Source organism: Mirounga angustirostris, unplaced genomic scaffold, assembly GCF_029215605.1.
Source record: "Mirounga angustirostris isolate CCGP_5_RB_7025 unplaced genomic scaffold, mMirAng1.0.hap1 SCAF_2, whole genome shotgun sequence".
Taxonomy (NCBI): domain Eukaryota; kingdom Metazoa; phylum Chordata; class Mammalia; order Carnivora; family Phocidae; genus Mirounga; species Mirounga angustirostris.
In genome coordinates, this window is record NW_026991710.1 from 163913364 (window position 1) to 163938435 (window position 25072).

Sequence of the window (25072 nt, forward strand, 5' to 3'; positions counted from 1 at the left end):
AGCATGAATTCCCCAGAAGAAATAAGAGCTCTATAACCAGCCGTGGGGGAAGGGAAACGGCCTGGGAAGCAGAAGTTAAAGCTACCACAGTTCAGCACAGATGACTTCTGAGTGGAGGTGTGAATGGCAGCTTTTGAGAGTCTGCTGGGAGGAACTGTTGAGCCCATTTCCTCTGAGGGTAGTGCTATAGCATCACAGCACTCTTTCTACACTTGATGGTCAGCCTGACAGGTGGTCAGATTAGTGGGAGGTGTGCGTGTGGTGGGGGGGCAGTAGAGGGTTGTGGATTGCTTTGAAGTTTGGCCATATCTCCTGAGATGGAAATAACTTGGAGCCTCCATGTCTGATTGGATAGCTCACAAGCAATGCTATGGACAGTATAGGATTCAGAGAGCCATGGCTAGGGAGAACCAAGTGCGTCTTCAGCCAAGCAAGGCAAAGCCTCAGCCCAAAAACTGACAGGCAGATGGGTGTGGGAGCTCATCCACTACCAGCCTCTACTAGGGTGCCCTCTTTGGGACCTAAGCAATTGCATCATGCATGCCGTTTCCTAACGCATCATGCATTCAACCATTTTGGAGCTCTCTGCCTTGACTTTTGGTTCTCCTTCAAAGACTCCTTCTCCTACCTCATTGGTGTAATTTTTGTTGTGGCACTTCAAGTAAGAAACCCTGCTCAGTTAAGAAACCCCAAGCTCATCTCTCCTAATCCCCACCATGCTGGCCCCACTATGGAGTGGGGTGTCCACTTCTTGGCTGGCTCTATTGGAGTAGGACCAGCATTTCTGGTTATGATAGCCACCTTGTGAAGAAGAGAGGACTCTTTATGGCTCTAAGGTAGTTCATTCTGCCAATACTTGAATTGTCCTGCTAAATATGCATTCTTGCAGAGCTATGAAGGACATTGTTCTCCCAGCTGTCTCCCATTTGCTCCATCAAATTCTCAGTATCCTCTCACAGGGTAACTATGAAGTAAAGGTGTGCCAGAGTTAATGGACCATCTAGCCCTCCAGGAAAAAGAGTATCTAGTGTTCAGAGGCCAGGAAAAGATAGGACCTGGGCCCACTTGGCCTGTACATGAGGGCTATGAGCAGGAAAATGGCCATGGGCCAAGAAGACGGTCATCTTTTCAGTTCTTTTCAGTCAGTAAGACGTGTTGAGCCAGAAGGTGATAAGCAGTAAGCCAAGCACTAGCCATGAGACTAGAGACAGGAGACACAGATATAGAGAAATGAATGAGCAAAGTTGGGGTCAGTCACAGAGAAGGCAAACATGCGACAAAGTGTAGACATGGACTTAGGTCAGGCAATTAGAAATACTGTGGACAACAGGCTTTTAGAAAAATTTATGTTTAGCTGTCATATCCCCATCAGGTAGGGGTAGGTTTTAAAGGAGTACACCCCACCAGACACAAGATTGTCTGTAAACACCTAAAGTGATGATCATACCTGACCAGCTTAGGCTAGAACCAAAAGTTCTAGGGCCATGTCGACTACTTTTGGGGCCAAATTGCAGAGCCCAAGGGGATCAGGTGAGTGTAGTCTGTGGCTTCCATCAGAAGAGTCAACAAACAATCAGGAAGTGAGTGTTTAGGAGGGTGTAGTTAGGTAACAAGTAAATTTGGACACCAGAGAATTGGTTAAGGTGAACTCCTGAAGGCTGAGAGGTCCTTGGAAGTACACGAAGCTAGGACAGAGGTAGAAATGTTCTCAATAGGTGGCAGAATTTGTAGTTCCCAGATAAGACACTAGCCTAGGATAGGATACGACAGGCTTAAATGCTTGGTCCTAGCCTCAGCACTTTTTCTGCCTGAGGCCTTCAGGTCCTCCCAGGGCCAAAAGCATGGTGTTGGAGCAGCAGACATTTTCCAGATGCTCAAACACTATAAAAATATGTGAGGGTGGGGGGTAGAAAGGGTAGGGAGTGAGTGCGGTCCTCTAGGGAAAGAATTAAGCTTCAAAGAGAACTTCAGGGATTAGAAACACTGCAAATAGATCAGGTGAATTCTGCAGGACTTAGTTCTCCTCCCCTCTCCTAAAATAAATAAATAAATAAATAAATAAATAAATAAATAAATAAATAAATAAATAAAAACAAAAAAAGAATAAAGAGAGAGAAGAGGAATAGCAAACAGAGCAAATGGAGCTAACCAAGTTAATTTCTAAGACCAGGCATGAGAATCCATGCCGTGGCTAAAAACACAAGGACCATTCTCAGTCTTCCACTGAAATGGCTTCCTCTGATATGCATTTGGTTTGTTGGCCATGAACTACTCCTGGGTCAACCATGGTCATCTGGAGGCACTCTGGAATGACCCAAAAGGTCAGATTTTGGAGGGTCAAGGTGACTGTAGTTTGTCAGTCCTCTAAACTTCCATGCCATGTAGATGTGGTCACACACCTCTCATCAGCTCAGCTTTGTTCAGGCCCTGTGTTGACTCTATTTTCTAAAGAGAACTGCCAAAATAACTCCCATTTTATTGAGATGCAATTCAGTACCATATAATCCACCTATTTAAAGTATATGGCAATACTGGGGCACCTGGGTTGCTCAGTGGGTTAAGCATCTAACTCTTGGTTTTGGCTCAGGTCATGATCTCAGGGTTGTGAGATTGAGCCCCACATTGGACTCCACACTGGCTATGGAGCCTGCTTAAGATTCTCTATCTCTCTCTCCCTCTGCCCTTCCCCCTACTCCCTCTCTTAAGAAAAAAAAGAAAGTAATTAAAGTGTATGGTAGTTTTAATACATTCAGATTTGTACAACCATCACTACAATCAATTTTAGAACATTTATCATCCCCTCCCAAAAAATCCCGACTTATCCAGAAATCATCTCTTCCCCCCATCCAGCCCTAAGAAACCACTAACCTAATTTCTGTCTCTATAGATTTGCCTATACTGGACATTTCATATAAGTGGAATCACAATACGTGTTTTTAATGACTAGCTTCTTTCCTTCTGCATGATATTTTCAAGGTTCATCCATGATGCGGCAAGTATTAGAACTTCATCTCTTTTTATGGCCAAATAATCTTCCATATGAATATACTATATTTTATTCATCCATTCATCAGCTGATGGACATTTTAGTTGTTTCCATGTTTTTGCTATTATGAATAATGCTGCTGTAAACATTCTTGTACAAATTTTTATATAAACAACCTTTTCATTTTCTTGGGTATATACTGAAGAGTGGACTTGCTGAGTCATGTGGTTACTCTATATTTTAACCTTTTGAGGAAATACCAGACTGTTTTCCAAAGCAGATGCATTCTGCTTTGCATTCCCATCCATTTGCATTCCCATCAGCACTGTATTAAGGGTTCCAGTTTCTTCACATCCTCATCAACACTTTTTATTATTTTTTTTTCTATTATAGCCATCCTACTGGGTGCAAAGTGGTATCTTATTGAGGTTTTGATTTGCATTTCTCTGATGACTAAAGATGTTGACATTCATATAGGTTATTTGTATACCTTCTTTGGAGAAATGCCTATTCAGAGTCTTTGCCCATTTTTAAAAAGATTTTATTTATTTATTTATTTATTTATTTATTTATTTATTTATTTAAGAAAGAGAGAGGGAGCATGCACACAAGTGGAGGGAGGGACAGAGGGAGAGGGACAGAAAATCTCAAGCAGACTCTGCACTGAGCATGGAGGCCCATGCAGAGCTGGACCTGGGGCTCAATCTCATAACCCCAGTATCATGATCTGAGCTGAAATCAAGAATCGGATGCTTAACTGACTGAGCCACCCAAGCACCCATTTTTAATTGGCTATTTATTATTGAGTTGTAAGTGTTCTTTATATATTCTAGATACAAATACTTTATCAAATATATGATTTGCAAATATTTTCTCCCAATCACTTGTTTTTTTTTTTCACTTTCTTAATGGTGTCCTTTGCAGCATAACAATTTTAATTTTGATGAAGACTAATTTATTTTTTCTTTTGTTGTTTGTGCTTTTGAGGTTGTATTTAAGAAACCATTGCCTAATCCAAGGCCATGAAGATTTATGCCTATGTTTTCTTCTAAGAGTATTATAGTTTTAGCTGTGACATTTAGGTTTTGATCCATTTTGAGTTAATTTTTATATATGGTGTGAGGTAAGGATCCAATTTTACTCTTTTACATTTAGATATCCAGTTTTCCTAGTATCATTTGTTGAAAAGATTATTCTATTTTTCTATTCTATTTTCCATCATTGGATTGTCTTGACACCTCTGTGAAAGCCAGTTGACTAAAAATGTATGGGTTTATTTCTAGACTCTCAATTCTATTCCACTGAAAGTTTATCCTTATGCCAGTACCACACTGTCTTGATTACTGTAGCTTCATAGTAAGTTTTGCAAGCAGGAAACACAAGTCTTCCAGCTTTGTTCTTCCTTTTCAAGATTGTTTTGGCTATTCCAGGTCCCTTCCAATTCCATATGTATTTTAGGATCAGCTTGTCATTTTCTGCAAAGAAGTCAGCTGAAATTTTAAAGAGATTTCATGGGATCTGTAGATCAATTTGGGAAGTATTGCCATTTAAAAAATATTCAGCCTTCTGACCCATGAACATAAGATTTCTTTCCATTTACTTAGGTCTTTAATCTCTCTCAACAATGTTTTATAGTTTTCAGAGTATAAGTTTCACATTTCTTTTGTTAAAACTATCTCTAAGTATTTTATTTTATTTTCTCAATTTTGTTTTCAGATTGTTCATTGCAAGTATATAGAAATACAGTTGATTTTTGTATATATTGATTCTGTAACATGCAAACTTGTTGAACTCTTCATTAGTTCTAATAGTTTTTTTTTTAAGATTTATTTATTTATTTTAGAGAGGGGTGTAGGGGAGGACAGAAGGAGAGGGAGAGAGAGTCTTAAGCAGATTCTGAGCTGAGTGTGGAGCTCAATGTGGGGTTTGATCTCAGGACCCTGAGATCACAACCTGAGCTAAAACCAAGAGTTGGATGCTTAGCCGACTGTGCCACCCAGGTGCCCCCTACTAGTTTTTTGATGGATTCCTTAGGACTTTTTTTAACTTTATTATTCTTCAGGGCACCCTGTTAGGGTCAAGTAGTTCATTTTATTTTTTTATTTTTTAAATTTAAATTCAATTAGCCGACATATAGTATGTCATTAGTTTCAGATGTAGTGTTCAATAATTTATGAGTTACGTATAACACCCAGTGCTCATCATCCTTAAGATTTTTTATATTCAAGATCATTTCATCTGCAAGTAGAGATAGTTTTACTTCTTTCTTTCCAGACTGGACTTGTTTTATTTCATTTTATTGCCTAATTGTCAACTTCCAGTATAATATTGAAGTGGCCAGAGGGGAGATCCTTATCTTATTCCTGGTCTTGTAGGGGAAATATTCTTTCACCCTTAACAATGTCATGGGTCACTACCCTGTTGAGAGAAGTAGAGTCTAATTCTCCTCCCCTTGAATCTGGGCTGACTTCCTTGACTCACTTGTGGCCGGTAGAATGAGGTAGAAGTGAAACCACTTGACCTTGGTAGTGAGGTCAGTAAAGGCCAAGCAGCTTCTGGCTCTTTAGAATCCTTGCTCTCCAGCATACTCACTTTTGGAACTCAGCCCTCATGCTGTGATAAGGCTCCAGTTGACAGTCCCAGCTAAGCCCAGCTTTTGAGTCTTCCCAGGATAGACACTAGACATGTAAGTGAATGATTCCAGCCCTCAGCATATGAGTCACTGTCAATCATTTAAATCCTCCCACTGAGGTCCCATGCATGCTGGAGCATTGGGTCTTGTCTGAATACCTGGCCCACATAATCTACAAGCATGATAAAATGGTTATTTTACACCATAAATTTGGGGCAGTTTGTTACCCAACAACAGATTTCTAGAATAGGTCTCAAGCCTGCAAAAGCAAGCCTGTTCAGAGTGCTCTTCGCATCAGTGGATGGGGGTTGGGGCCCTAAACCTGCAGTACAGTGGGCTGGGGTCTGTGGATGAGGGAGGGGATGAAATTGCAAGTTTCTCAGAAACTTTCTGTAAGCAGTCCAGCTGCAACACCAGCCTCCTGTCCAGGTAACCTCCTGGGGGTGAAGCCCAGCCTTGAACCTCAGCCTAGTTGACTCTTCTTGCCAGTCTCTAGTTCCCAAAACTCGACACTGTTCTCCCTCAAGTTCTAGTTGATTCCTGCATTATACTGGACTGTCCTCAGCTGGAACTACTGCCCAGGGCTTTGTCCTGGCCCTGGATCACTGTAGATATTTAATACATCTTTTATAAATGAATGAACTGTGACTCTGGCTGAGGATGGCTATATCCTTTCTGTCCCAGAACGCTTATGCATCAGGGCTTGAGTCTTCTGGATCAGATTTGAGTTTGCCACCCCTTGAACTTTGTGACTTGAATAACTGTTTTTATAGAATTTCTTCCCTGGCAAACCTCAGTTTTTACTTTTAAGGCCTTCAGTCAGTTGGATGAAGCTCATCGACATTATGGAGGGTAATCTCCTTTACATAAAGTCAATTGATTGTAAACGATAACTTCATCTACAAAATACCCTTAGAGCAAAACCTAGATCAGTATTTGATTAAATAAGTGGGTTCTATAAGCTAGCTAAGCTGACACATAAAACTAACCATCCCAGACACGGACATCCCTTTGCGGGGGCCATTATTCTGCCTACCACCAGTGAGAATAGTGAAAATGACAGGAATGGCCATTCTCTTTTCTGAGAATCTGAGGCAGGCCCTCAGGAAGGGAGGGCATTGCACAAAGTCCTGATAATTATTGATATGAGAAAACACTCAGATAATTCCAGAGACAAAGATTCCCGATGTGGGGCAAAGCAATATGTTCAGCTTACATTTTTGGGTTGGAAAAGGGGTTTCCAAGAGGCACTGTGGTGGGTTTCCAAAAGGGGCTGTCAAATAGAAGAGGGTAGTGGGGTAACAAGGGTTTGTGCCCTTGGCTCTCGTAAAGAGATCTGTGCCCAGGATTTAGGGGGTGACAGTGCTCAGAAGGAGGAAATTAAAGTTATCATGAACAGGCTGGGGAGAATCCCTAAAGGTAGAAGCTGAAAACCTTCTCTAGCTAGAAGGAAAGCCTGTGGGAAGTAAGAAGACTTCAGGTAGAATAAAAAGAATTCCTTGCAGCTTCTAAAAGTAATGCAAAGACTGGAATCCTGGAAAAATGCCTGGAGGTTTGAACATAGAAGTGAAAGCAAGTCAAGGTTTCGCGTACTCATTTAGAAAAGAACCAATTTTTTTTTCAAACTGGGGTTGTCTAATGTTCAAGTCTAACCACTTAACTTTAGGTATTTGTCCTAAAGTACTTTCCATTAATTAAAGCTATCTGTGGCCACTTGGTCCCATAGTCACATGTGGGATTTTATGAAAGATTGCATGGATTAAGGTGCTACGTGAAGGGCTGAAATAAATGTGCCTGAGGGGAAGTTCAGGGTCTTCAAAAAGGCCCTGCACGTGGTAGCTCAACAAGGGGAAGGTAAACCATGGAGGTGGCAATTAATGGATTGAAAGGCATATGGCCACAGTCACCATGCACCACTCAATGGAGTTTCAAAATATATCCATATGTGTGAATGTTGGCTTTCTGTGCATGAGGAGCCACACCTCTTGGAACGTGGTTGCACAGGTTGAGTTGCTTTTGTAGAGTCCCTTGAAGCTTGCTGTGTTTCACTATGAAACATCTTCTACTAAGCCCACAGAGTATCTGGCCTGCATGAACATGCAGATCCACCCATCTTCCTGCCTTGTGCTACCATCAGCTACTAAGGAACAGGACTTGATTCACATCTGAAAGAATTATTTTATGAAGATTAGGAGTTGGATGAGAAATCCTAAATTTCATGAGATTCCCCAACCATTACAATGGAAATCCAAGTAGGCAGAGTGGGGACATGATTAAGATGGGGAGATCATTTGCACAACTGCAAGCCCTTTCTCCATACTACTTCTTTTACTCCACACAATCCTGTAAGACTGGTATTACGTATGGTCCCTTCATTTTACAGATGAGAAAACTGAGGCATAGAAAGGTTAAGTAAATTGTCTGAGGGCTCGCAGCTTGTAAGTCTCAGAGCTGGGAACTGAGCCTGGGCAGACTGACTTGAGTGTCTGCGATCTTAGGAGTCATGCCTACTAGTTCCGAATACAGCAATCTAGTTTGACATTTACTAGGGTACCATATTAGAAGTGTGTAACCTTCTAGCTTTTTCTCAGTGCATATATACACATCCATAAATACAAACTTCTCAACATTGCACCCAAGGCTGACATGACCCCAACTCCCTGTACAGCCTCTTTTGTCCCATTCCCCACCACCCACCCCAAGAATTAGCCACTCTGAACCATGGAGCCTCCCCAAAGCTCTTGCAGGCCCTTCTGCCTCTGCAGATAGCTACTCTCCTTGCCTTCTGTATTTCTGGTGGATCCTGCCTCATTTTCCCAGTCCTCGTCCAGGTGCTCTGTGATCTTAGGCCTTCCCTGACTTCTCTGGGCTGTTGGATGCTCCTTCCTCCCTACACCCATGCCCCAAACGCCCCTCTGTTAGAGGCCCTACACATAGTATTAGAGTTCTTTGTGCGCATGTCTGATTTCTCGTGGAGCTGGGAGCTCCTGGAGGGCAGGTATTTTGTTTTATTACTATATCCCTAGTGCCTAGGATAGCCTTAATTAACTCATTTTAATAAACTCATTAACTTTTACAAATGAATGTTTATTGTATTTTTCAACAGTTTCTAGGAAAGCTGATTTCATTGCTTTTCTCGGTTGTTGATTCCAGTCTCTAACTTTCCATGTAGGCCTTTTTTTTCTTTTCTGTTAAATCTGTACATTCTCCTTTCTCTCTCCACAATAGTTACAACCTCTACTCCTTCCTCCTGGGTGGAATTTTGCAAAATGATGATAGGACATTATAAATAGTCCTAAAAACACAAGTGGCAAGACACATTGATTGAGAAACAGTGCCCAATTCCACTGCACCCTTCTGGAAGGGGGAATAAATTCCACCTTTTATGGAACATTAAAGCTAATTTTTTTTTTATTTGAGAGAGAGAGAGAGAGAGCATGAGCGGGGGGGGGGGGTGGCAGAGGGAGAAGGAAAAGCAGACTCCCTGCTGAGCAGGGAGCCCAATACGGGACTCGATCCCAGGACCCTGGGACCATGACCTGAGCCGAAGGCAGACGCTTAACCCACTGAGCCACCCAGGTGCCCCTAAAGCTAATTTTAAATCTTCATTGTTTTGAGGATGGGGCCTTTGGACTTGCAGTATCTTTTAGATCCTACCGCACAAGCAACATCACAGAAACACTTCGGGCTAGAGCCAAAGAAATGTTCCATCAAAATCGCAAATCTCTGAGAGTTTGGTCAAGAGATATGCATTCTTTTTACAACATTCCTTTATTTGCCTCGTTGTTTGAGTGAGAGCCAGGTTATTGCCTTACACATTTTTATCATTAAATAATTCCAGTTCATTTCACCTTTTGGAACCATGTATTTTTCCTTACGTGTGTTGTTTCTCTTGATCTGCATTCCTCTCGTGTGCTTTAGCTGTGTATGTGTCAGCTCATCTGGGAGCTGCCCATCAGGACTTTTCCTGCTGGAGAATACAGCGGAGACGCCCCCAGGGAGTGCACATGAGCGAAACGTTTATTCATGTTAGCAATAGCTCCTCACTCTTCAGTAGTCCTCAGCAAACAACAACATAAAGCAGGTTCAACTTGCGAAACCAAGAGCGGCTGGAGGCCTCCTGGCTCAGTCACAGCAAGATCTAATGAGTAACTCTTCTAAATCAGAGGGTACTCTTGATTAAGAGGTATCTAGACCTAGAATGGTCTAGTGGGCTACAAATCTTAAATACACGATTCTATGCTACACGATAATGACCAAAGTTGTTTGGCTTCCTTTGGCTTTGTTGAAACTACACAACCTGGCATAAATCGCCTTGACATCCTTCCCTCCACACACCTTCTTATCGCACCTTTGATTCAGCTAGACCCAGACAGTGAGGTTGCCTATACATCTGCTGTCACCCATCTTGGAGCTCTGCTCCCATCCTCCCTGCTCTCTGGAATGTCTTTCTCCCCCGGGGCATCCAGTTCCTACTTAAAAATCTGCATTAACTGATATTTTCTGCTCTGACATCTTTGCCACCGCTTGTCCTTCCCTGTTCAACCAAAATAATAAAAATCTGCCCACTTTATACCACACACAAATGTGCTAATGGCTACCATTTGCTGAGTGTTTGTTTTATGCCAGGCACTGTAGGAATATACACTATCTATTTAATGACACAAAACCCTAAAAATAAGTATATTTATTTTACATCTGAGAAAACTCAGAGAGATCGAATGATCCCCCAGGGTCACAAAATGAGTAAATGTTGAGCTGAAACTGGATCCCATGACTAACTCAAAGCCCACACTTTATTTTTTATCATTTTTATGTGTGATACATAAGTTAATGTCTGTAAAATAAATTTTCGAGTGTGGAAAAGTGTTTGATTTGTCTTTATGACTTGTAAAGATTAAAGACATTCTCTGAAGAAAAGTTGCTCAAATGACCACCTATAGCTGGATCTGAGGTTTCTCCTCTATGGACATATCTCTTCTTTGACCTCCAGTTAGAAGTATATCCATTCTATTGAGGTGAGGATGCTCCCAGACTCTCTTGGTGGACAGAGCTAGGGGATGTATGTATGTATGTATTATACACATGCACATATATTCCATACCACATTCATTTTATTATCCATCTCTCTCTCTCGCTATATATATATATATATTCTCATCAATTCCTCTAATTTATCTGATTTTTTCCCTTTCTACTTTGTAATTCCCTTTCCTGATCATGAGAAAGCTGATTCCCATTTTCCTCAGTATATTTACTTTGGGAATCCACCCCTCTGTGTTAATCTGACTTCTGTCACTAATGCCCTTCGATGCGCAGGTCCTTCTCTTGCCAGCACTCTGGCACCATGTTGCCCCAGCCCCAGCCCTTCCACAGGTACCTGCCTCGTGTGGTCTGACTAATTGTTTTTGGACTGAATGATTCAGAAGACAAAGAAGGAAAGAAGGCCAGCAAATGTCTCCACTTAACTTTTTGAACATCTGGGACACAGTCGTAATACCCATTTTCATGTCCTCGTCTGCTGATTCTAGCATCTACGTCAATCCTCCATCAGTTTTGATTGATTTATCTCCGTATTATGGGTCATATTTTCCTTCTCCTTTGCATAATTGGTAATTTTTTTAATTGAATGTCAGACATCATAAATTTTACTTTATTATGTGCCAGATATTTCTGTATTACTGTAAACATTCTTGACCTTTGTTCTGGAATGTAGTTAGTTTGTTGGACACAGTTCGATCCTTTTCAGGTCTTTTATTTTTTTGAAGATTATTTATTTATTTATTTGAGAGAGAGAAAGAGCGAGAGAGAGAGCACGAGTGGGGTGAGGGGCAGAGGGAGAAGCAGGCTCCTCACTGAGCAGGGAGCCTGACTCGGGGCTCGATCCCAGGACCCTGAGATCATGACATGAGCCAACGGCAGATGCTTAACTGAGCCACCCAGGTGCCCTCAGGTCTTGCTTTTAGGATTCATTAGGAGGGTCTGGAGCACTCAGTCTAGAGCTAATTGTTCCTCACTACTGAGGCCAAGCCCTTCTGATTACTCTACCCCATACCTGTGACTCAGCAGGCTTCTGCTTTGGCTGTGGAAACAGAGTCCTGCTCCTGTGTGAGCCCCGGGCACTGTTGCCATTCATCCTTGCGGTTGGTTCTTTCCCTGACCTCAGACAGTTTCCTCGTCCACATGGGCTGCTCAGCAGTAGTCGGCTGAAGACTCAGGGAGTACCCTCTGCACATCCCTGGCCGTCTCTCTGTGTAGCTCTCTCCTCTTTGGTAACTCTTGGCACCTCCACCCGACCCCGGGGATCTCCCGGGCTCTCGCAGTTGCCCTCCCTGTGCCCTGCCTGGGAACTCTCTCAAGGCAGTGACCTGAGGCAATCGAGGCCCTCACTGGTTTGTTCCCACTCTCACAGGGATGGCTGCCTGGTGTCTAATGTCCAGTGTCCTGAAAACCACTGTTTCTTGTATTTTGTCTGTTTCGGTTGCCGCTCTAGTTTCAGGCAGAAAGGTAAATCTGGCCCCTGTTATTCCACGGTGGGGGGAAATAGTAACAGCAGTGCATATTTCAGAGGAGAAACATGGGTTTAGTTCTTAAACTCTCAACCGTCAATATGTTGCTCAATTCAGATCCAATGCCAACAACTGGTAGGTGAAAGGTCCCCTAAGGTTTCAAAGTTATGAGATTAAGAAATGATCCTAAGAGATAAGAAAAGAATCTTGGGTCTTGGCTAAAAAGCAGTGGTTAGAAATACTCCTGACTCTGTTTCTGAAAATCAGTTAAACTTACTTTTTAAAAATGCTTAGTGATTCTTACTGAATGTCCACAATATACCTACAATTATGTTCAAGCGTTTGGGGAGTACACAGTCCTACCCTTGAAGAACTTGCAGCTTCTCGGGGCAAAAAAACATACACATATGTAAAATGAAATCGCAGGGCAGTATTATTCATGTTGGGATGACTAAGACAATGAACGATAAAATGCCACGTGCCGGAATTTATCTTCTTCCTAATAATGGACATTTTTAGAGTGTTCTTTTTTTTTTTTTTAATCCAGGACAACTATAAAAACACTTCCTCTCAAATAGATGAACATTCTCATCTTGTCTGGTTCATTTGCCAAGAACAAAAAAATTTACGTGCTGTGGCGGATGCAGCAGACTGAATCTCTCAATGCTTATTTCAACTTCCTTCCAGGGAGCCTCGTTGTATTGCAAAAAGAGAAAGGCTAACACGGCATTCCCCAGAATCCCTTGCAGCTTGGGGTCTGGTGTGATTTGGGTTCCATCAATCAGACGCCTTCATGCGAGAAATGAATCTGAAGCAGAGTTAAAGAGGCCGAGGCATTGGTTTTGCGAGTCAGGATCCACACTAGCAGCGGTGGGCGTGGCTCCGGAGCAGACTCCTCCGGGGGTGGTGCGGATTCACAGATCACAGGGGAGCCTGATGGGCCTGGAAATAATAGGACAGCAGCTTCCTGAACTGACTGAAGCTAAGATTATGCTATTTTAAAGGAGTGGTTCTCAACCAGGGGCTATTCTGTGCCCAAGGGCCATTTAATAAAGTCTGGAGACATTTCTGATTGTCAGGACAGACGGCGTCCTTCAGCTTCCAAGCGGGCAGAAGCCAGGGATGCTGTTTGACGTTGTGCAATGCACAGGACAGCCCCCTCGACAAAGATTATCCTGCCCCAAATGTCAACAATGTCTGTCCTAGAGCCTGAGTTCTGGATGACGGTGTCCCAATTCCCAAAGTTCTCGATCAAGGCAAAGTCGCTGTTCCCTCAGAGGATTAACTCTGGTTTCGTGCTTTTACACTTCCAGCTGAATTTGTTCCCAAGACGTAAGTTTTTGTTTCTTCACTTTCTTCTGGGTTCTTTTTCTTCTGTGCAACCTCCTCTTCTGGTTTAGGAACAATCTTCTCTTTTCCAGTCAGGATCATCTCGATGTGGCAGGGGGAGCTCAGGTGTTAATCCAACCAGGAGCTCTGTAAACCTAGCAGCGCGTCCTGGGGCCTTGTTCACCTGGATGAACTCAATGGCCAGAGAATCTACATCTAAATCCTTACGTTCAGTGCTACTTTCTGCATTTTTATGTATGTGCAACAAAAATTCAGCATTCTTTTTGGGCCACCAACTCCGTGCCCGGTCCCACTGTTTGGCCTCGGCACACTTACCAGCCCCATCATCGTAACCATGGCATGGCTCACATGTCTTCTGTAAAGTGATTTCTTTCAGAGATGTGGGGACTTTGCACATATGCATATCCCTGATGGCCTGGGCAGTTTCACGGGTGTTCTTGAAGTCAACATGAAGATTTGAACCTCTTGATTTGCACAATTACGTGGGGGTTTCCCAGTTAAGTGAGCAGTGAAGCATTTTCAGACATCACCTCAGCTCGCTTTTTGGGGAAAAACAGAGGGTCATTCTACAGAGTCATTCTGAGAATTATCCCCAAAGTCCAACCTAAAGCCTACTTTCCAACCTCTCAAACAATCTTGTAAGCACCTAATTCCTTGAATTAAATTCCTTTCCTGCCTAAGATACCCAGAGCAGTTTCCAGTGTGCTATATTGAACCATGGGGCATATGCTATTGCATGAACTGATCTCCACATGATACCACCATTGAAAAAAATGCATAAAATGTAATATCATTATACTGTTATATAGACTCTGATCTAGAGCAGGTAGAGCAGATGTTTGGGCTCAAATTCTGGCTCTGCGGCAAAGTTGGTTAACTTCATCTGTAAGTTGTCAATGGGTAATAGTCCTTCTGTCACGGGATGCTGTGCAGATTGAAGTAAGAAATATATGTACAGCAGTTAAATAATGCTTATGCATAGTAATGTTATTTAAGTGTTTGTTAAATAAAAGCGAAGGCAGAAGTTTAGATGGATGGCATGAGGACTGTGAAATGACTGAAGACATTTCTGAGGTGGGTGCAGGAGGGGCAATGCTGGACGACAGCAAGGAAATTGGCTCGACAGCTGTGCCGGCTGCATGCTGAGGACCAGTGGCACGAACTGTGGGCGGTAAGGTGAGGGCATGAGTGGAGAGTCTTGAAGATCTTCCTAAACAGGCTGGGCTTTCACCTGTAAAACTTCGGGACCTTACTGAAGGCTGTTTGATAGGTGACGTGGAGAAACTGATGTTTGGGAAGAGCATTCTGTGGGTGACTTTTTTGGTTGCCATTCTACACCTTTATGCCAACCTGACACACCCATGAACCACTTGCCAACTGGCCCATAAAAGGACACTTTAAACACCTGACAAATACTCATGGCGACCGTCTTGCCTTTCTCTACTCTGAAATTCCTGTCCTGCCCTAGACAGCTTCAGGGGTCCCTACAGTTGGCAAGGGAAGTTTGGAAGGTGATTAATAAATGTTGGTCTTAAAAATATCATAGTTATTCTACAAAGTTCTATTTTAGTTTAAAAAGCGTTGGTGTCCCTTGACTGATTTCTTTTCTTTTTTCAAATGTCTCAGCTATATCTTTATAGGTCCTGGTTGCTCCCTGGTCACTGGTGGTCTTTTAAACATTCATTAGTGTCCTTAGACAATATCTTCCACTGTCACCCATCTGGTGTCCCGTCCATAACAATAGGCACCCCAGATGACGCACTAATCATGAGCTGTGGTTTCTTTCTTACTGATGGGAAAAAGAGTATCTTGGGCTTAATTAAAAATGGGATCATTTAAAATTTCTTTTACCTATATGAACTGGTCAGTGGCATTTGGAAATGAGGATGCTAGAAATATCTAAAAAATAAACAACAGAGTTCTTTGTAAGTGGATAGGAGGGAAGGAAAAGTCAAGGACAACTCCGGGATTTCTGGTCTGGGTGGCTGGATTGATGGCATCATTGACTGAGACAAGGAAAAAGGAGCAGCAGTTGGGGCCAGTGCCATAATTTACAGGGCTCACGGCAAAATGAAATTGCAGGGCCCCTAAATGTCAAAATGTCAAAATTTTCATTTATATTTGAAAACCTGGTGAATAGAATTATGGACTTAAAGTACAAGCTTACAATACTCTGTATAAAAATTGAATAATGTGTGTGCAAACTGTAATACCAAGAATCAATAATGCCATAGGCAGGTCTAGGACTCGAGGTGGCGGTCAACTTCTGAGCCACCCACCAGGCTATGTGTCAAGGGACTTGCTACCCTGTCCTGTGTTGGACCAGATAGACTTTGTAATGGTAAGACTAGTAGTGACCTTCAGTTTATTTTTTTCTTCCTTCTTTTTGTTTAATCATTTTAAGGACTTTGCTTCTTAGGTATGTGATTGTTGTCATCTTGACCCAGTTCCCTACTTGAATGTTATCATTTCAAGAACGTAAACAGGGGCACCTGGGTGGCTCAGTCATTAAGCGTCTGCCTTCGGCTCAGGTCATGATCCCAGGGTCCTGGGATCGAGCCCCGCATCGGGCTCCCTGCTCCGCGGGAAGCCTGCTTCTCCCTCTCCCACTCCCTCTGCTTGTGTTCCCGCTCTCGCTATCTCTCTCTCTGTCAAATAAATAAATAAAAATCTTTAAAAAAAAAAAAAGAAAGAAAAGAAAAGTGAGCAGTGAATGAAGCTCTGAGCTCACAAGGCTTTCAGTCTAAGCTGGGGCCTCTGTGTGGCCTCGCTAACAAGTCTCTTTAATAAACACAACCATTCCGGGGCGCCTGGGTGGCTCAGTCAGTTAAGCGTCTGCCAAAGGCTCAGGTCATGATCCCAGGGTCCTGGAATCGAGTCCCGAATTGGGCTCCCTGCTCAGGGGGAGTCTGCTTCTCCTTCTCCCTCTGCCTGCCACTCCCCCTGCTTGTGTTCTCTCTCTCGCTGTGTCTCTCTCTGTCAAATAAATAAATAAAATCTTTAAAAAAAAAAAAAGAATGTAAACAGACATAACTTTCAACTTAGTGTCTTAGTGTCGAAATGCAGGAAAACTCTTTTTCCTTTCTTTCACTCTCTCAACTTGTCATGGTGAGCTTTGTTTCCCATGTAACGTCACACTGTCTTAGGGACAGGGACACGCACAGGGTGGGTGCAGGCCCTCACAGACTCCTGGGGCCCTTACCTCAAGACGGAGCACAGAGCTGCTGAGTTAGGCCTCCTGCCAACCACGGACAAATGCCCCCAGAACTCAAGCCAGGCATCTCCCTTTTTCATGAGGCTTCAGTCCCAACCCCCAGCAGATGGGTGACCCCCAAGAATATTGTTACTTCCGTGCCAGGGTGCACTAGCTACCTGGACAGGGATAGGCAAGCGACTTGCCTGCCAAGTTGCCCCCTGAATGTGCCACAGCACTGCCAACCTGGGGCAGCGACAGCCGTTGCCATGTCCCGTCCCGAGATACCACAGTGTCCACATGTCCGATCATCCCTGCATCCAGGCCAAGGATCCCACCAGTGGGGATAGAAGGTGGCAGCAGTCACAGGAGATGGAGAAGAAAGACCCTGGGTGCGAAGGGCAGAAGCAAGAGTCTGAGAACCTACCCCAGGGATGCAGGGAGGTAGCGTGAGGCAGGATGGAGTATGAGCCACCCTGCCTGCTCCACTGTCTCATAGGACTCCACTTACAAAGCATACATTCAGGGGCGCCTGGATGGTGCAGTCGGTTAAGCGTCAGCCTCTTGGTCTTCGACTCAGGTTGTGATCTCAGCGTCGTGATGTCAGGGTCGCGAGATTGAGCCCTGTGTCCGCTCGTGCTCAGTGTGGAGTCTGCTTCAGATTCTCTCTCCCTCTCCCTCTGTCCCCCAGCTCATGCTCTCTCTCCCTCTAAAATAAATAAATAAATCTTAAAAAAAAAACCCATAAGATAAAAAATAAAGTTATTAAAAATTTCAAAACAACTACTGCAGAGCATTCAACTCCAAGCACAAGGCCCTTCTGAGTTGGAGGCCCTGTGGGACAGTGCTGGTGGCAGATCTGTTGTTACGGACTCAATGTTTTTGTTCACCCTCCCTGCCCCATCATTTACTGAAGCTCTAACCCCCAATGTGACTGTATTTGGAGATAGGGAGTTTATGATATAATTAAGGTTAAGTGAGGTCATAAGGGTGGGGCCCGAATGTGGGCCTTATAAGAAGAAAACACTCAGAGGCTGAGGAAAGGTCATGTGAGCATGCAGTGAGAAGGCAGCCATCCGTCAGCCAGGTAGAGAGCTCACCAGAACCCAGCCCCTGGCACTCTGATCTCAGACTTCCAGCCTCCAGAACTGTGAGAAAATAAATTTCTGTTGTTTAAGCCACCCAGTCTGTGGCATTTTGTTAGGGCAGTCTGGGCTAATACACCTGCAAAGCCAGACCTGGAAGCAGGTTGTTTGAGAAAGATCATGAATTCCGTTATGGACCTGTTGAGTTCTAAGGGACCCAAGTGATATTCGACTGGCAGTTTCTCATTTATGCACTTACAGATGCAGCAGCCAAGAGCAAGGCTAGAAATACCAGTTTGGGAGTCACTAATACATAAACAGCAATTAGACCCATGGGTGTGGATGAGATCACCCAAACACAGCATTTAGGGTGAGAAGAGGTGAAGTTAAAACCGAGGTGGGTGTGCCAACATTTAGAAGGTGGCCAGAGGTGGGCAGATCACAGAGAAGACAGTGACAGAGAAGGAAAATCAGAAAAAAAGGAAGGAAATTCAAGAGTAGAGTATGGTATTTTGGAAGTGAAAGAAAGGTTAGAAATTGGTCAGCTTGTCAAATACTATTAAGAATTCAACTAAGAAGAAGATTGGAAAGTGTCCGGTGGATCTAACCACAAGGAAGTCTCTGGGAGCAACTGGATTTGAGGATTGAAATATGAAGCCAAACCGGGAGTTGCGGATGAGAGGCAATGCATAGAAGACTGGGGTCAAACTGGCTGTGTTGGACCCACCCAAGGAGCTTGAAACAGATTCCCGGTCTCTTCATCAGGTTATGATTTGGTAGATCAGGGCTGGGACCTAAGAATCTATATTTTTTAAGGTCTCTAGATGACTCTGATGCCCTGCCAGATTTGGGAACTACTGATGGGATGCAAATAACATGACTTGCATTCACATAGACCTGGGTTCCAATCCTGATTATGTCACATTTTAGTTGTTTAAGCCAGAAAAAACACATCTCTTTAAGGCTCAGGTATATCATTCATAAAAAATGGGAGTGATAGTCCTACTTTGTGGCAGCCAGTGCTATTTAGCAGTAAATATAATGAATGTAAACTATTCTCTTAAGAAATAGCTTGGCTTTGAGGGCCCGGAGAAAGGGTCCATAGCCACGGGTGTACTAAGGGTCAAAGAGGGATAATGTTTTGTTTTGTCTTGGCTTTTTGTAAGATGACTGAGTTTGAGCATTTCTGTAAGCTGAGAGGCAAGAGATGGAGGTGGGGTGTGATGAGCCCAGATCTCTGAATTGATGAGATGAATTGTCTCCAAATCACAGATGGAAGGATCAGTTTCTTTCTTTTTTTTTTTTAAGAATTTATTTATTTATTTGACAGAGAGAGACACAGCGAGAGAGGGGACACAAGCAGGAGGAGTGGGAGAGGGAGAAGCAGGATTCCCGCCGAGCATGTAGCCTGATGCAGGGCTCAATCCCAGGACCCTGGGATCATGACCTAAGCCGAAGGCAGACGCTTAACGACTGAGCCACCCAGGCGCCCCGGAAGGATCAGTTTCTGAAGGGAGAATAAACTCCATGGAAAGAAGTTAGTTGGTATGGGGGTAGGAAATTTGGGGGTTTCACTCTTAATAATCCCAATTTCCTCTATAGAGTAGGAGGCAATATCATATGCTGAGAGGGGTAGGGTTCTTGAGAAGAGGTACAGGTTTAGAAAGAATATGTCAGAAGTTTGAGGAACAGGAGAGCTAGATGATAGATAAATAGAAGGTTTCCAAAATATATAAAGAACTTTTACAACTGGACACCAAAACCCCCAAATAATCCAATTAAAAATGGGCAGAGGACCAGAATAGATATTTCTCCAAAGACGACATACAGATGGCCAACACACACATGAAAAGATGCTCAACATCATTACTCATTAGGGGAATGCAAATTAAAACCACAATGAGATATCACTTTACACCTGTCAGAGGGGCTAAAATAAAAAAGACAAGAAATAACAAGTGCTGGCAAGGATGTGGAGAAAAAGGAGTGTAGTGTTGGTGGGAATGCAAATTGGTGCAGCCACTGGGGAAGGTAGTATGGAGGTTCCCCCAAAAATTAAAAATAGAATTACCATATAAGCCAGTAATTACATTACTGAGTATTTATCCAAAGAAAACAAAAACACTAATTCAAAAACATATGTGCCCCCCTATGTTTATTGCAGCATTATTTGCAACAACCAAGATATGGAAACAACTCAGTATCCATCGATTGATAAATGGATAAAGAAGATGTTGTATATGTATACAATGGAATATTGCTCAGCCATAAAAAAGAATGAAATCTTGCTGTTTGCAACAACATGGATGGACCTAGAGAGTATAATGCTAAGTGAAATAAGTCAGAGAAAGACAAAAACCATATAGTTTCACTTATGTGAAATTTAAGAACAAAACAAAAATGAAGGAAAAAAGGAGACCAAAAAACACTCTTTTTTAGAAAGATTTTATTTTTTTTAAAGATTTTATTTATCTATTTGACAGAGAAAAAGAGAGAGAGAGCATAAGCAGGGGAACAGCAGGCAGAGGGGGAGGGAGAAGCAGGCTCTGGAGTGTGTGACTCCCGATGCAGGGCTCAAACAAAGGACCTTGGGATCATGACCTAAGCTGAAGGCAGACGCTTAACCGACTGAGCCACCCAGGTGCCCCAAGATTTTATTTATTTGAGAGAGAGAGAGTGCAAGAGAAAGAGCATGGGTGGAGGGGAGGGGCCCAGGGAAAGCAGACTCCCCACCACTCCCTGATGAGTAGAGAGCCCAATGCGGGGCTTGATCCCAGGACTCTGGGATCATGACCTGATCCAAAGGCAGACACTTTAGCCGACTGAGTCACCCAGACACTCCAAAAAAAGCCATACTCAAATACAGAGAACAAACTGGTGGTTGCCAGAGAAGAGGTAGTGGAGGGATGGGTGAATAAGCGAAGGGGATTTATCTTGATGAGCACTGAGAAATGTACAGAAATGTTGAATCATTATATTACACACCTGAAACTAATATAACACTGTAAGTTAATTATACCACATTAATTTTTTAAAAAACTAAAAAAAAAAAAAAAAGATACATAGAAGGATCAACAAAAATTGCCAGGTCTTGGCTTAGGGTGGAGACCACAGATTTCTTCTTTGCTTTCTCTCTGTAATATATGTAGCTTGTTTTAGTTGGTCTCTATAATTGTTTAGAAATAATAGATTAGACTAGTGGTATTTGCTGAATAGTTAATCTGTACAGGCATTGTACTCAGAATTTTACATTATTATCTCATTTAATCTTAAAAAAACTCTGTGATGTGGGTATGTCCCATCCATTAACCCCACTCTATAGATGATGAACGGAGACTTAAAGAGGTTTAACTAAGTGCCAATGTTACTCAGCTGATTAATTGCAGAGCAGGGTACTCAACCTTAGGTTGGGCAGATTCTAGAGCTTCTGTTCTTAATGGTGGCACACCATGCATTAATTAGAGTTAGGTTCTGGTAGCATATACAACAGAATGGTGAGCTGGGGGAAGGAACTGGACAGATCTATCCAGTGTGGAAATCTGTCATTATTAACTGTATTACCCAATCTATTTACATTTATTATTACGGATATCTTCAGATTTCTTTCTTTATCTGGAAAAAAAATAAATCAGGTTAAAAAATCTATTTTTTGCTTTTTACTGGTTTCATTTTATTTTTTTAAAGATTATTTATTTATTTGAGATAGAGCAAAAGTGGGGTGAGGAGCAAAGGGAGAAGCAGACTCCCCACTGAGCAGGGAGCTGGATGTGGGGCTTGATCCCGGGATTCCAGGATCATGACCTGAGCCGAAGGTGGACACTTAACCGACTGAGCCACCCAGGTGCCCCTCTTTGCTGGTTTTAAAGATACAAATTAAAATTCTTTTCTTATAGTCATTAGTTACCCTTGTAATATTAACTTGCCTACCTACCTTTTAAAAATCTAATGATAGGGGGCGCCTGGGTGGCTCAGTTGGTTAAGCGACTGCTTTCGGCTCAGGTCATGATCCTGGAGTCCCTGGATCGAGTCCCTGGATCGAGTCCCGCATCGGGCTCCCTGCTCAGCAGGGAGTCTGCTTCTCCCTCTGACCCTCCCCCCTCTCATGTGCTCTCTCTCATTCTCTCTCTCAAATAAACAAATAAAATCTTAAAAAAAAAAAAAAATCTAATGATAGGGGCACTTGGCTAGCTCAGTCAGTGGAGTGTGTGACTCCTGATCTTGGGATTGTAAGGTTGAGCCCCATGTTGGGTGTAGAGATTTCTTAAAAATAAAATCTTAAAAAAAAAATAAAGAAATAATTTTAAAAATCTAAAGATAATTAATATCTTTAAACTTCAAATAATATTTTAACTCCAATAACTCAGGTCTACATTGTTTCCATGGGCCAACCACTTTTTCCTACCTTGCTGGGTTTTATTAACCCCACACATCAAACATCATTATCACTGTTTTCTAGCCAACCAGGGTTTGTTTAGAATTGCCCACATCTCAGATCTTCTTTCTAGGACTGTTTTTGTTTTTTGTGAGACATATCCTTTGGAAATTCCTTTAGTGCAAAATAAATTTCTTTTTATTTATCCTTCTTGGAATTTACTGGAATTCCTGAATATGTGGAATATTGCCTTTCATCAGTTACAAAAAATCCTCAGCCACTGTTACTTTGGATGTTGGCTCTCCCCCTTTCCATTATCTCCTTCTAGAACTCTGTTAGGACAGATGGCAATTTCTCATTTCACCAACACATATCTTAATTAGCCTTTCATAGTCTCTATCATTTTTGTTCCTGGGCTGCATTCTTTGAAATTCCTTCAGATTTATTCTCTAGGTCAGTATTTAAATTTTGTCCATTATGCTGCTTAACTTTTCAGATTTTTCCCCGGATATTTTATTATGATAATTTTCAAAATACAGGTAAGTTGAATTTCACACTAAACTCCCATATACTTACCCCAGTTGTATATTCTACAATTAACATTTTGTTATACTTACTTTATCACATATTATCCCATCTATTCCTCTATGTATCCATCAATCCAACTTTTTATGTGTGTATCAAAGTAAGTTGCAGCATCAATAAATTTACCCCAAATTCTTCCATTTAGTTTTTATTTTTGATTTTTATTCTATTTCTCAAAGGTCTATTTGTTCCTTTTGCATATCTATCTGGTCATTTCTGATGTTTCCTTGTTTATCACTTACCTTTCCATGTCCTTCTTTTACTTCTCAAACATATTAGACCTATTTATAGTTTGTAAGGCCACATTTTAACAATTAAAAATACAGAATGCCTAGTTAAATTTGAATTTCAGGCAAACAACACATTTTTAGTGTAAGTATGTCCCAAATAGTGCATGGGATATATTTATACTTAAAATTTACTTATTACTTATCTGAGGTTCAAATTTAATTGGGTGCCCCTGTATTTTATCTGGCCATCATCTGATAATTCCCATATCTGAAGTCTTTTTTTTTTTAAGATTTTATTTATTTATTTGAGAGAGAGAGAATGAGAGAGAGCGAGTACATGAGAGGGGGGAGGGTCAGAGGGAGAAGCAGACTCCCTGCCGAGCAGGGAGCCCGATGCGGGACTCGATCCAGGGACTCCAGGATCATGACCTGAGCCGAAGGCAGTCGCTTAACCAACTGAGCCACCCAGGCGCCCCCCATATCTGAAGTCTTTATAGGACTGGCTCATTTGTTTTGCTGAATCTTACCCATGATGGCTTGTTTCCTTGTGTGTTTTGTGATTTGGGGTTGTTCACTCATCTTCAAGTTTTGCTGTCAGATTTCCTCTAGGCTTCAGTTGAGGGTACATTCCTTCTTGCTTCTGCCAGGTGTCTGGGACACTATAGATCTGGTCTACTTTAAACTAAAAATTTCAGCTGAAGGCTTTCTGGACCATGCAAAGAGTGAAAATTTGGGCCAGGAACCCTCAAAAAAAAAAAAAAAAAAAAAGCCAGTAGCCACAAAATGTCAATGGAGCGTTTTTCTTTCTTTTTAAAAAACTTCTGTACAAAGAAAATGTGGAAACAATTTTGGTTGTTGGCTACCTTTTCTAAGTGTTCTCCTAGCTCAAAGTCTTACCATTGCTGAGTCATGGCCTTATTTTTTCGGGTGTGAGGAACTTACCATCCCGCACAGACTCAGTGCTTCATACCAGGTGCCCCAGGGCAGAGGTTTTGAGTTACTATGCAGTATCTTCAGTGTTTCGTTTGTTCGTTCCTTCCTTCCATGGACTTCTGTGCTGGTTTGTTCCTGGCATCAAAGGATTCCACCTGAATTCTTCAGATGCATCCATTTATTTAAATGAGTGATTTTAATTGTTTGGTTGGCTTTTTAGATGTTTTGTAGACTCTCCAGTTAGAGTTATTGCTAGATACCTGTGTTCTGTAGTCAGCAAACAGTTTTTGGATTTTATAAAGTTAAAGAGTTGCCTCAGGTGTTGTTAAATATGGAGATCTAAACCAGGCAGACCCTATCTGATTATAAACGTGTGTAAAACCAAATAAGCAGAATTCCATCTTATTTTAGAAGCCAATCTTTTTCTAGGTATGCCGCATGATATAAAAGTAAATCAATTAAAGTGGCCACATTAAAACAAACAAACAAACAGTGCAACTGGAATGACCAGCTTCACCAGTTCAGTGCACAAATAACCTCATATTCCTTTAATATTCAAAGTAACCCACCTTATTGGAGGGAGAGCTCGAGCCACCGATTGTGATCAGTGATCTCCATTTCCCATTATTGTGGAGCCCACCCTCCATGCCTGGGGCTCCCTGGGTACAGACGCTTTATTTCATATTCACACACTCTGCCTTAATTTCTCAAACTCCTCCATGGGGCCTGGATGGCTGGGTCAGGAGTGTCTGGCCTCCCACCCTGTGACAGTGTTCCTGGTTACCCTGCCACCCTGATAATCTAGCCTGGGTTTTGGTTTAGATTCTCCTTCCCTCTAATAAGCAACTGCCCCGGGGACACGTGGTATCTTTTCCTGATGGAGGATGTCAGACAGGCCTGACTCAATATAGCTGAAATATCCTGACATTGTAGCTCAGGAGGGGAGGCATGAAGGTCTCAGTTCTAGAATACCCTGGAGGAATGTTGGTCTTTCTGCAAAATTTCCTTTCCCCTTGGCATCATAGTAAGGAATATTGGGAGGGGTAGTCTTTGTCAATTTGTTAACAAATGCCCATGCTGTATACTTATCCTGGGGCATTAAATGCTTAATTAAGAAGTTGCATGCAGGGGTGCTCAGTTAGGCAACCCACTCTTGGTTTCGGCTCAAGTCATGATTTCAGGGTAGTGAGATTGAGC

At 42.4% G+C, this 25072-nt stretch overlaps 1 protein-coding gene across 7 annotated transcripts in view; it reads right to left on the reverse strand.

Moving 5' to 3' along the window:
• AP3M2 (adaptor related protein complex 3 subunit mu 2) overlaps window positions 1-25072 on the reverse strand; it is a 96978-nt gene that overhangs the window by 38708 nt on the left and 33198 nt on the right. For 5 of the 7 annotated variants that reach the window (XR_010409675.1, XM_064585497.1, XM_064585496.1 and 2 more), the window contains exon 2: window positions 17182-17379. The exons of the other annotated variants lie outside the window; for them this stretch is intronic. The gene's annotated coding sequence lies outside the window, so the exon portion shown is untranslated. The remainder of the gene's footprint in view (window positions 1-17181; window positions 17380-25072) is intronic. 7 annotated transcript variants of the gene reach the window in all.